Here is a 12621-nt window from a genome sequence, read left to right as displayed (position 1 = left end):
TGGGACTAGATCCTGGAACTCCAGGATCCCCCCATCCCCCCATCCCCCCCCAAAGGCAGATGCTCACTGCTGAGTCACCCCCAGGCATCCCAGTAAGAGAAATTCTAAGAAATGGAATTACTGGGTCAAAGAGTTTGTGTTAAGAGAAATTCTAAGAAATGGAATTACTGGGTCAAAGAGTTTGTGTATTTTAAATTTTGATTGATGTTGCCAGGTTTTTCACCAAAGTTAAATCTTCCATTAACAGTATAGGAACCTATTTATTAATACTCTTGTCAACACTATCTTTATATTTTTTTTCCTAGTCTGATAGTTAAAAAATGGCATAAGGGTTTTAATTTTCTTTCTTTCATTTTTTAAAAATTCCAAGTTATGAGTTTGAGCATTTTATTATTATTATTATTATTAAAGATTTTATTTATTTATTCATGAGAGAGAGAGAGAGGCAGAGACATAGGCAGAGGGAGAAGCAGGCTGCATGAGAAGAGTGTGATGTGGAACTTGATCCCAGAATCCTGGGGTTACCATTTGAGCCAAAGGTGAATCCTCAACCATTGAGCCATCCAGGTTCTCCTTAGTTTGAGCATTTTAATAATGTTTCCTGGCCATTTATTTTTGTTTTTGTTTTTTTGTTCCAGTAATTGTTTCTTCCTATCCTTTGGACATGTTTTTATTGGATTCATTCCTTTGGTGGATATTTGTTGAGTACTTAGGATTTGCTGGGCACTGATAGGCATTGATCTTTTCTAATTGATATGTATTAGTGTCAAATGCTTATTCACTTATTCAACAAATATTTATTGACTATCTACTATGTACTAAGTACTAGTCTAGGCCTGGGAATAAATCAGAGAGAAAACATACTCCCTCATATACCCATACCCACATTTATACTCCTGCTCTTATATTTTACAGAGTGTGAGTATATATGGGGAAATATATATCTTGCAAATATTTGTGGCCAATTTGTCATTTCTTCTTTATTCATTTTGTTTATAGTACTTTTTGAAATATAGAAATTTTGAATTCTTCTCTCACTGAATTTGTCAGTCTTACTTTTTATGACTTCTGACTTTTATGTCCTGTTTGTCTCTCCAAGATTATAAAATTTAAAAAAAGATTTACACATTTTTCTTTTGCTTAATGATTTCATTTTTTAAAATTAAATTTTTGAGTCATTTAGGATTTATTATGGTGGAGGGAAGGAGGGTAAAGATCTAGATTACTTTTTCTTTAAATCAATCTAGCGGGCAGCCCTGGTGGCTCAGCAGTTTAGAGCCTCCTTTGGCCCAGGGGATGATCCTGGGGACCTGGGACTCTTTTAATTTCATACACTCAATTCCCATGTGTATTTGGGTCTATTCTGAGCTCTCCATACTCTTCTATTGATATCTCCTTGTTGATTTTTCCTTAAGTAGGACATTTCTACTTTCTGTTGCTTTATTTTCCTGTCTATCCTACCTGGGAAAGGTAGATAGTCTTTCATTGGTCTTTTTTCCCCTCTCAGAATTTTCCGGTTTTACTTTTGCTTGTTTATTGTTCTAAATAGACATGAGAGTCATTTTATCATGTTTCTTGCAAAACATTCTATTAATATCTTGATTGAGATTACACTGGGTTCATGGATTAATTTATAGAAAATTGGTATATTTACAAGACCAAGTCTAAGAGTAAGATTTACTCATTTTTGATATCTTTTATATCTCTTACTAGGATTTTCAAGTTTTCTTCTTGTATATCCTAAGCATTCCTTGTACAGTTTATTCCAAAGTCCTTTTATCTTTACTGTTGTTGGTATACATGGAGGCCTTTCTTTTTCTTTTTTAGTATTCCAACTATTCTTGTTCATAAATATGAAAAATATTGATTTCTACATATTAATTTGAACTCAACTTCCTTTTTGAATTTTCTTATGTTTTTAGTAGTTTTTCAGTTGGCTGTCTTGGGTTTTCCAGTTCTAAAAATGATCATTTTGCCTCAGGTTTTCTAAATTTAGATCTCGTATTTCTTGCTTTACTACTTACATTGGGTGATACTACCAGAATAATTTTGAATAATAGTAGTAGTAATAAGTGTGCCTGTCATGTTCCTGTTATTAATGAGAATGCTTTAATGAATTTGATCATAAACACAATGGTAGCTTTTGGTTTAAGGGAGATTAAGGATATATCCCATGATTCTTAATTTTAATGTGTGTTTTCATTTGTTTCCTCAACAAATATTTAAGATGTTTTTGGTATGGATCTGATACTCCATTGGCACTAGAAAGTGAGTAATCAGAATAGAAACCATCCCTGCCCTAATGAAATTCATAATCTAGTTGAGGGGAGACAGATACTAATTTTACCACAAAAAGCTATACAGTATTTTTGTTACTGTGATGCAGTGGGATAAGATGGGCTAAAGGATTCTGTAGGTGGGGAGATTTTTCCTAGAGGTCAGGAAGGTCTTATTGGACAAAGTAACCATTGATTTGTGACCTTCAAGAGGGAATGAACTACCTAGGCACAGGAGAAGAATGTTCCAAACAGAGGGTGGTACATTTGAAGGGAAGTGTGGTGTTGGATGAGGCTAAAGAGTTGGGCTGGCCTATCAAGCTCCTTTTCGTCATGCTACTCATTTTGTTCTTTATACTAAGAACAGTGGGAAGCCTTGATTGAATATTTTAAGCAGGGAGGCAGGATAATCACATCTGGATTTTCTGTAAGAGGGTAAAAGGGTAAAAGCTGGGAGACTAACTGGGAGTCTGTTGGAATAGGCCAACCATGTGAGGATGGTACCTTGAGCTAGAGTCATGGCTTTAGGAAATGTGGTAACATGATAGTGTGTTCAGTTGTTTTCCTCAAAGTACTTTAGATTTAGGAACTAAAAGTCAACCTGTGAAATTCACTAAGAATAATTCCTGCCTTGGACGGAACCAAGTAGAGGTACAGCTTTTGGGATAAGAAATATCCAAGTTGGTCCCAATAGGTTTTTAAATTGTTTTTATCCTTGTCCTCCATTTCTTCTTATCTTTTCTCTTTTTGTTTCCTGACTAAACATCTAGTCCCTTTTCATCATATTCTTTTTTTTTTAAATTTTTTTTTTATTTATTTATGATAGTCACAGAGAGAGAGAGAGAGAGAGAGAGAGAGAGAGGCAGAGAAACAGGCAGAGGGAGAAGCAGGCTCCATGCACCGGGAGCCTGACGTGGGATTTGATCCCGGGTCTCCAGGATCGCGCCCTGGGCCAAAGGCAGGCGCCAAACCGCTGCGCCACCCAGGGATCCCCCCTTTTCATCATATTCTGTTCTTTATTTTTCAACATCCTTTCATCCAGCAAACATTCATTGAGCAACTCCTGTGTTTCCTGTACTTTGCTGAGTGCTGGGAAAGAGATGAATGGGCCCTCAAGGTCATCATCATGTATTAGATGAGGCAGATGCATATTCATAAAGCAACACATGGTACTAAATGTAACATACACAATGTTCAAAATGAAGTTATTGATCTATTTAGGGCATCTCATGATTGACTTTTTTGAATAGGTGAGGTCTAAATTACATTTTAAAAGATAAATAGAAATTTGCCAAGGGGAGAAGAGGAGGCCTATTTTCAGGCCACAGGAATACAACATATGCGGGGATGCAGACACCTGAAGCAGCACAATGTTTTTACTGAACTCTGGCAGTTGGATATTTCTGGATTTTGAAGTTTCTGGTTGTAAAGGAAGGGAGAAGTGGCAAGAAATGAGATGAGCCGGATTGGCAAGACACAGGAAGTCTCTTTCAGAATCACTGTATTCAGAAAAGCATTTATGTAGATTGGAGCAGGGGCGGGTAGGAAAGGATAGCATGAGAAATTATGGCAGCAGTGTATTTCGTTTTGGGAAGCCTATGACTCCATTTAGAAAATGTCCCTTTTTCAGAACTCCTGGGTGGCTCAGTGGTTGAGCATCTGCCTTCGGCTTGGGGCGTGATCCCAAGGTCCTGGGTTCGAGTCCTGCATCGGGCTCATTGTGGGGCTCCTGCTTCTCCCTCTGCCTATGCCTCTGTGTCTCTCATGAATAAATAAAATCTTAAAAAAAAAAAAAAAGAGAAAACGTCCCTTTTTCTAGGCTAACAAGCCAGTTGTTAGCCTAAATTTCAGAAGGCAAATTTAGTTGTACTTTTTAGAAAAATACTATCTTTGTAAATGCCTTACATTGTGTCCTGGGCAAATGCTTGCAGATAATAAAAACTAAATGATGAAATCACCTGTGTTGTTCACTGGAGACAGAACTTGCAGTGGACTCAGCTAGGAGGGCTCACGTCCTCACTAACTTAAAATTTACTTCCAGGGAGAGACTTGAGATTTGTTGAAAAGTTTTTAAATGAAAATTGCGACTTGTACTCAGTTAATATAATTTATATTGTGTGTCTGTTTAAAAAAGCTGAAAGCTAAGCTTAACATTAAATATTGAAGTCTTAAAAAAATAAATATTGAAGTCTTAGATGAGACCATCTGATACCAAAATATGATGGTGTTATCATTTAAGCCCCTTAAAAAAAAAAAACTAATGTGGTTCTCTTGCAGTATTAGAATCTTTCCTGAGATGTTTTCTGCTCCACTAACCATTTCTCTGTTCCTTGAAGGAGGTATTTAGGGATTGAAACTACCAGGCTACCTCACTGAAAGCTGGAAATATAATTTTACTTAGCCATTCCTGGTAGTATGCTCTCAATGTGATAAGAAAGTGCTTTTTTAATTCCAGGTGCTAATATTATGACCAGACTTTGAAGAAAGTGATATTTCTAGTTTATAGAATTAAGTGAGATCCTTATCTAGGACTCTGAAGGAATTAACAGATACCTTCAGAACACTATACAGCTGAGGTGTAGATAGAGGTAGGGCTCTAAAGGGATCAGATGGGTAGTGGCTAAGTAATAACAGATGTTCCTTTTAAAATCTATCAGTCAGATGTCTGTGAAGTACTGTGTATGTTTTTGGCTGACTTCGTTCTGTGGGAAACCTTTATATTTGCACTTTATGCTTCTGAAAGAATCAAGAAGAAACTATTCAGATGATTTAGAAATTTGGAGACCAGTATTTTTTGCTTTGAAGGGTGGACAGAATTACATAGGAAGGAAATTCTGATTAACTATTGGGGCAGCAAAGTATGTAATTACAGTATGAAAGCAAATTGGGTATAGTAAAAAGAGCACTTAAGCACTTATATTAGGAGTCTGAAGACAGATTTGAGTTCATTGTTCCCACTATCTGTTATGTGGCTTTGGATAAATTATTTGATTTCTCTGACTTTTTTAGGCATAACTACAAGTGGTTAGAATCTTAGTACTGATACTATGTGTCGATTATTTTGAGGCTTAAATAATGTAAGACAAAAACTGCCACTGATCTGTAAAAAGATGGCCATTGAATCTCCTGTGTGAGCATAGTCCTTACTGTAATGCCATTTTTAAGGCTTTTGCTTTTTGTGAAAATCACATAGTACAATTTCTATCTTTCCTTTTTTTTTCTCACCAAAAAACCTTCAGGGTCGACTTTGCCAGAATGTTCTAACATAATGAGAGGGGAAAAATATACATTACTATTTGGGAATGTTGAAACCATATCAGAACTCTGATTCGCAAAACAGGACTTTTAGAGCTTTGAGAAGAGTCTGTGTGATGTGATGAAGGATCATGGGATTTGGATTCAAAACTCAAGTTTAAGTTGCTTACTAGTTGTATAGACTTGGGCAAGTTCATTCATTTCCAGAAATGAACCATAGAGAAAACTGCTGTCATAACTGTCTTCAGTTTAATTTATATTCAGGAGCATATTTCCCAAGACTATATTTACAATACGGTGATTGTCTTACACATTACATGGTTGAGTTCCAGTTTTCTCTTAGTTTCTGTAATAAATTGGAGGCAGTGGAGTTCAGAGCTAGTTTCCCTGATGCAAACTGGCCATATGATCTTGAGAAGTTATTTAACATCTCTGTTCCTCAGTTTCTTCATTTGTAAAATGGACATTCTTAGTAATACCTACTTCATAGGTTTGCCTTTAGAGAAAGGTATTTGATCCATTGTATGTACTCAGTGGTGTTAATTAGTCCTATTATTAAGATCACTGTTGGAATTATTAAGGTAAAAAAATGAAGTTCTCAGTTGATAAAAATTTGAGACTCTAGCAGAGTAGTTCAAGGATGAGTCCTGGTTACTGATTTTCTACTTTGTATATAAAGATTTGGAAAAAATGTTTATTCACCGAAGGGGAGGAAAAAATATTTTTTTCCTTCTATTCCCCTGATTCTTTTGTCAGTAAATGAGACTGACAAAGGACAGATTAACAAGAGAAAAGCATACAAGTTTACTTAATACAAGTTTTATGTAATAGGGAGTCTTCATAAGGAGGAAGACATCCACCTCTGCCAGTGGTTAAAGCTGTTTTTGGACCAAGGTTGATGAAGAGTAGTAGAAAGTGGGAAAATAGATAGGACAGAGGGTATCAGGTGAGGATAGTAAACTGGGGGAAGCTTTGCAGGGCCTGTTCATTGGGATCCCCCTGAGTCCCTCTGTCTTTGGAGATAAGGATGTTCCTTTCCTCTAGGTATAGGGAGGGTACCTCTCACTTGAGGGTCTTATGATCTACTTCAAGGGAGAAAGGGAAGGTCAGAGAGTTGTTTCTGCATCTGCAGTTTCTCAAATTTCATCATATGGCAAGGCGCCATATTTTAGGAGAGTGTGTTTTGAACCCTGTCACCACCATAAAAATTAAACAATTAAAATAAATCTTAGGTTTCTCCTAATTAAAGTATAAGCTTTTTAGTGATGTCTAAATGTAATAGACATATGCTTGACTTACACTTTTTTTTGTTAATTTGCATTTATAAGTAGAAATATAAATGCAGATAAAAACATTTCATTAGATAAAAACACATTTTCAGTATTGCCTTATTTCCTAATATTGTCATTCCTACATTAAAAAAAGTCTTACCGTGAGATAGGTATTATTTCTTACAAATATGAATGGTTCCTAATTTGTTTTTGTTTTTTTTTAAGATTTTACTTATTTATTTGACAGAGAGCACAAGCAGGGGGGAGTGGCAGACCAAGGGAGAGGGAGAAGCAGGCTTCTTGAAAAGTGGGAAGCCCAATGCAGGACTCGATCCCAGGACTCTGGGATCATGACCTGAGCTGCAGACAGACATTTAACCAACTGAGCTGCCCAGGTGCCCTGATAAGCAATTTTTAAAAACTATTGATTTTAGGAGTGTAAGGAAGGGCAAGCATAAAGATACCACACTTTTTCCTGTTTGATCAAGAACAGGATAAAAAAGTAAAAATAAGTAGAGAATATAACAAAATATACTTTTAGAGTGTTGATTCCTTGGATATAATTGAAGAACTGTTAGTGATTTCTATAAGCAAAATTAAGGAAACATAAATTAGTAAATTATCAGATAAGATGATTTTGTGGTATATTTGACTATACTATATATTTATATGTATTTAAAATACCATGGGGGCGCATGGGTGGCTCAGTTGGTTAAGTGGCCGGTTCTTAATTTTGGCTGGGGTCATGATCTAGGGGTCCTTGTTCTTGAACCCATGTTGGGCTCCGCCCTCAGCAGGGAGTCTGCTTAAGGATTCCTTTTCTCTGGTTCCCTTTGCCCTGCCTCCTACTTGTGCGCTCTCTCTCAAAATAAATAACTTTAAAAAATACTATGTATGTATGCTAATGCAAAAATACTGCATATATATATATATACACACACACACACACAGTACTATATATATAATTTTTATTATTATTATTTTTTTAAACAATATTTCTTGCCTTGGACCTCCTTCCCTTATTTATTTCCAGATTCGTTTAGGAAATTAAGCAAACCAAAAAAAAAAAAAAAAAAAAAAACAACCCAGCTAAAACCAGTATTTCCCTTCCTTGTATTACGGACTTTAAACCTGAAATAGGTTTCTTTTTTTTTTTAATTTTTTATTTATTTATGATAGTCACAGAGAGAGAGAGAGAGAGAGAGAGAGAGAGAGAGAGAGGCAGAGACACAGGCAGAGGGAGAAGCAGGCTCCATGCACCGGGAGCCCGACGTGGGATTCGATCCCGGGTCTCCAGGATCGCGCCCTGGGCCAAAGGCAGGCGCCAAACCGCTGCGCCACCCAGGGATCCCCTGAAATAGGTTTCAAATTTAGCTTTTGCCTGGCCAGCTGTCTTCATTCTTTCACTTTTGCAATCTGCAGTGAATTACTATTTTCAGAATAAAGATTCTAAACATTCCTGTGCTAGAAACATTCCTTGGGGAATGGAGTCCAAATATCATTCTTTACCCTGTAGTACCTGTTTTTGCTAAATTTGTGTTGGTGTTTGTATCATTGCATGATTCATAAGCAAACATTTAGTTGGATTCTTTTCCTCCTAAGCTGAATTTAGAAATGGTTAATTGCCTTGAGTACTCATATCCCATATAATCTCCAAATTATTTGTTGGCTCAGATGAGTTATTAAAAGAGAAAGAAATTTAATTGAAGGAGGCGGTGAAGAGGATACGTGGGGAGGAGGGAGGAACAGGCAGGGAGTGCATGGCTTGGGAGGGGCACATGGGAGTGGGAATTGTAGACAAGGCAGGGAGCCATCAGCTTGAACTTTACCTGAAATTTCTTGTCACTTCCCTTTTTATTTAAAAGTGAGTATTAGTAAAAGTACTACTATGGCATTTTTCTCCTAATAATTCATTTTTTTCGGTCCAGTATAACTTGTTATACCAGGTATTCCTTTCCATCATTAAGATTTAAATTTCCTATTTCTGGTAGTAAAATCATCTCTGTCAAGTGCAGGGAGGCTGCAGCTTTAATACCACTTCATGTCTGATAAGAAGGTTTTCTTTTGTAATTAATTTTCCCCTGCGCTCTTTGTGGAGAACAGTAGCCCACTGCAGAGAGGTTAGAATACCGTGGACTTTGGCTGTTCAGCTTAATGATACAAGGGAATAGCAAAGCAAGAATAAATGAGGTACTTTTTGGTGAGCAAAAAATGTGAACTGACTGTCAGTGTGAGATTGGTTCTAGGAGCAGTTAGCCAGCAGTAATAGGGCACACTTGAGTAATTGAATTTGCATAACAAGGCCTGCTGAAGAGATCTGACAGGCATAGAGATTTGTCTAGCTAGAGAGCTCCAGATGGACGTGACCATGCAGCAGCTGGGTGGCACGTTGCTCAGCATGGACAGCACCGCCCAGACTGGCAGCTGGACCCTGGCGACTGCAGGGCTGTGGCAGGCCAGCTGGTGGCTTCTGACAGCCAGTGGCCCTGTTAGAGAGCCTTTTCATAATGGCCTGTCAGGGTACTGGACCTGCAGGGACTGGCAGGAGAATGTCACAAGTCACCAGCGAGGGTTGTTAAGCTAAAGAAATCTGTCCCAGGAAAGTAGAGGTGGTCACTGTTACATCCACAAAGCTAACACTTCCCAGAGTGATGCCCTTCATTTTCAAAGACTGTAGGCTTTTTTTTTTTTTAACACATTTGCTCTAGACTGTAGTCATTCTGGATTACATTACATTCTTAAAACCTTGAAACCGGGTTGGCCACCTTCCTGAGAGTTCATGTTGACCATTAGTTAAGATGAAAAACAATATTACTTTGCATGTTTTACCTCTTTCATATTTGTCATAAGGGCATATTTGTTTTCTAGGAAATCAGTGATAATTTAATAATTTATCTTGGATTTATTGCTCATAAGCAAAAATGACCTGTTTAAAGAATTAACTACAAAGAAAGTAAGTGAACTGGTATGAAGTCAGTGTGTCTAGGTGGACTGCATTTATGTGGAGGAATTATATAACCACTCATCTTCTCAGATGAGAATAAACGGGAAAAAGGCCAGCTTTATGCTTGCTATTAAAAAGTTTACATCTGTGTTCTTAAATTGAGAATTTTGCTGTCTTATAACATTCCTACTCTAAAAAAATCATGTAACTAGACAATACAGCTTTTTAAGGATAGGAAAACTACTTAGAAGCATTTTCTAGTAAATTGAGAAACTTGCTGTTACAAGCCCTAAGCTTACGTTTAGTGCAACCAAATTCTGGTGAAACAAAGTAGTTCATACTAGAGCAACTTGGACTTTATGACATTAAGAACAGTCTAGAAGAGTTACCATTTTTAACCTTCAAATTGGCGAAGATACAAAAGTCTGTTTTTAATAAAGGTAGGGGAAATATGTAGCTGCATAGACTGCTATTGGGGATGTAAATTATTTCAGCCACTTCAGAGAACAGTCTGGCTATATGCATCAAAAGCTTTGAAACATGTATATAAATAATTACTCCTCTAGTAATTCCACTTTCTAGACTTTATCCCCACAAATTAAGAATGTGTATAAAGATTTAGCTATCTGAATGTTCTTTTAGCATTGTTGAGAACACTGGTTGTCAGTATGCTCTCACGAGCCTCATGTGTTCTCTGGCTCTCATGTGTTCCCGTGGACCTCCAGGGAGGCCATGAGGTCAACATTATTTTCATAATAATGCTAATATTACTCACAGTGCAAATGGAATGGTGAGTAAAACTATAAGCTCTTAGCATGAATCAAGACATTGTGTGTTCTTCATTGTGACACACATGTAGTTTCGCTTAAGAAGGTCTTTGATGAAGCAATAAAATGTACTAATTTTATTAAATCTTGACTTTTGCATACATGTGTTTTTTTAATATTTTGTGTGATGAAATGGAAAGTATGCATATAACACTTCTGCCACAGTAGGTACTGTGGTTATCTTGAGGAAAAGTGCTTTTGTGATCGACTTCCCTGCTGAAGTATCTACTTTTTTGTGGAACACCATTTTTATTTATGACAAGACATTTTATAGAAAAAAGAACAAAGAGCCTGTTACTTCAAGGAAAGCAACTGATAAAAGTATTTGTTGCCAATGATAAAATTGAATCTTTTAGCAAAAATTAGAATTTTTGAAAATTTGTATCTGATGCTATGAGCCTGATAGCTTCCTAATGGCAAAGACTTACGATGACATTTGTTGTACTATTAAGGAATGTGCTATATAAAGAATTCCTAATATGTGATATTAGGAATTTGGAACATCTGCATAACTCACTGAACCACTGTTTTCTAAAAGACCGTTGTATGATGTTGCAGAATTACACCTGAGTAAAAGATGCATTCAAAGTGCAAAATAGACAGATCTTAATGTAACAGACTGAAAAAAGTTCATTGAAAACAATTTTAGATTACACATGTGCAATTGGTCTTTAATAAACCACCACGTGTCAAGTTTGATTTAATATCAAAGGTAATCACAATTGTCTGAAAATGTTATTAAAATAATCTTCCATTGCTTGCTTCAGCAGCACATATACTAAAATTGGAACGATACAGAGAAGATTAGCATGGCCCCTGTGCAAGGATGATATAATCTTCCATTTGCCAACTATATACCCATATGAAATCAGCTTTTCCTTTATATATTTCAACCAAAACAACATAAATCTGCCTTTGTATTCAAGCTGGTATGAAAATCTAGCGGTTTTCTATTAAGCCAGAATTAAAGAGATTTGCAAAATTGTCAGACAAGGATACTCTTCTCAGTAAATATTCTTTTTTTGGGGGGAAAAGCTTATTTTTCATGAAAGCATGTAACATATAGTGAGTTTATTATTTTTGAGTAAATTAAGGAATATTTTAAAATTTTCTTAGTTTTAATTTCTAATATAATAAATACTGACAGATGTAATCCACATAAGCAAAAGCTTTGGGGTCCTCAATAATATGTAAGAAAAAAAAGTTTAAGAACCATTGATGTAAAATGATGACTAGGAAAAACCTGATGCCCACGAGGAGGGAATTAATAATCAGGATTTAAATTACATAATATGAATCAAAATGATAAATATTTGACATGAAAAAGTTTTATGGTGTTTTGTTAGGAAAAGGAGATTGTGAGACAATAACACAATATGATTCAATTTTTGTAAAAAAAAATATAAACTGTGTTTATTACAAATGTATTCTCTGACACTAAGGTATTAAGTAGTTTTCTCTGGGGAGAGAAGATAGAAAAAGTTTTAAAAATGTTATTCTAAGAGTGTTAGGGCTGCATCATGGATACTGTTTCCTCCTGGCTCTTGATAAAGGCATCTTTTTTTTCTAAGATTTTATTTTTGAGTGATCTCTATACCTATCATGGGGCTTGAACTTACAGCCCTGAGATCGAGTTGCATGTTCTACTGACTGAGCCAGCCAAGTGCCCCAAAGACATCTTGTTCTTTACTAGTTTTGTGATGTTGTCCAAGTTATTTAAATTGAAAATTTTCTCCCTTATTTTAAAAATTGGGACAATAATAGCCACCTGTTAGGCTTGTTGAAAGAATTGAGTTGTCATATTCCTGGGATATAATAGTTGATCAGTATTTATGCTTCTTCTAACATCTGTCTTAGCTCTAAGATTCTGTATGCCAGCCATGTATCTGTGACATTCAGTGGCTAATAAAGCTGCTCTTGAAATCAAAATAAAGGTCCTTTGAAAACAAGAGCATTTATCATGTGAATATCATTTTATTTCGGTGAAAAAGAGTTTTATGGAATAACGTCTGTAATTTAGAAAGTGAACAGCATCATACACCTGCCTT

The 12621-nt window shown here is 36.1% G+C and overlaps 1 protein-coding gene and 1 pseudogene across 1 annotated transcript in view; both read left to right on the top strand.

Moving 5' to 3' along the window:
* The window catches only part of HIBADH (3-hydroxyisobutyrate dehydrogenase), a 112579-nt gene that overhangs the window by 46494 nt on the left and 53464 nt on the right, over positions 1 to 12621 (top strand). The gene's annotated exons all lie outside the window — the stretch shown is intronic.
* LOC129502989 (U6 spliceosomal RNA) lies at positions 11332 to 11429 on the top strand (annotated as a pseudogene).

Source organism: Nyctereutes procyonoides, unplaced genomic scaffold (assembly GCF_905146905.1).
Source record: "Nyctereutes procyonoides isolate TBG_1078 unplaced genomic scaffold, NYPRO_anot_genome, whole genome shotgun sequence".
Lineage (NCBI taxonomy): Eukaryota > Metazoa > Chordata > Mammalia > Carnivora > Canidae > Nyctereutes > Nyctereutes procyonoides.
Note: the sequence above shows the minus strand (reverse complement) of the source record. Positions and strands in the feature narration are given on the sequence as shown.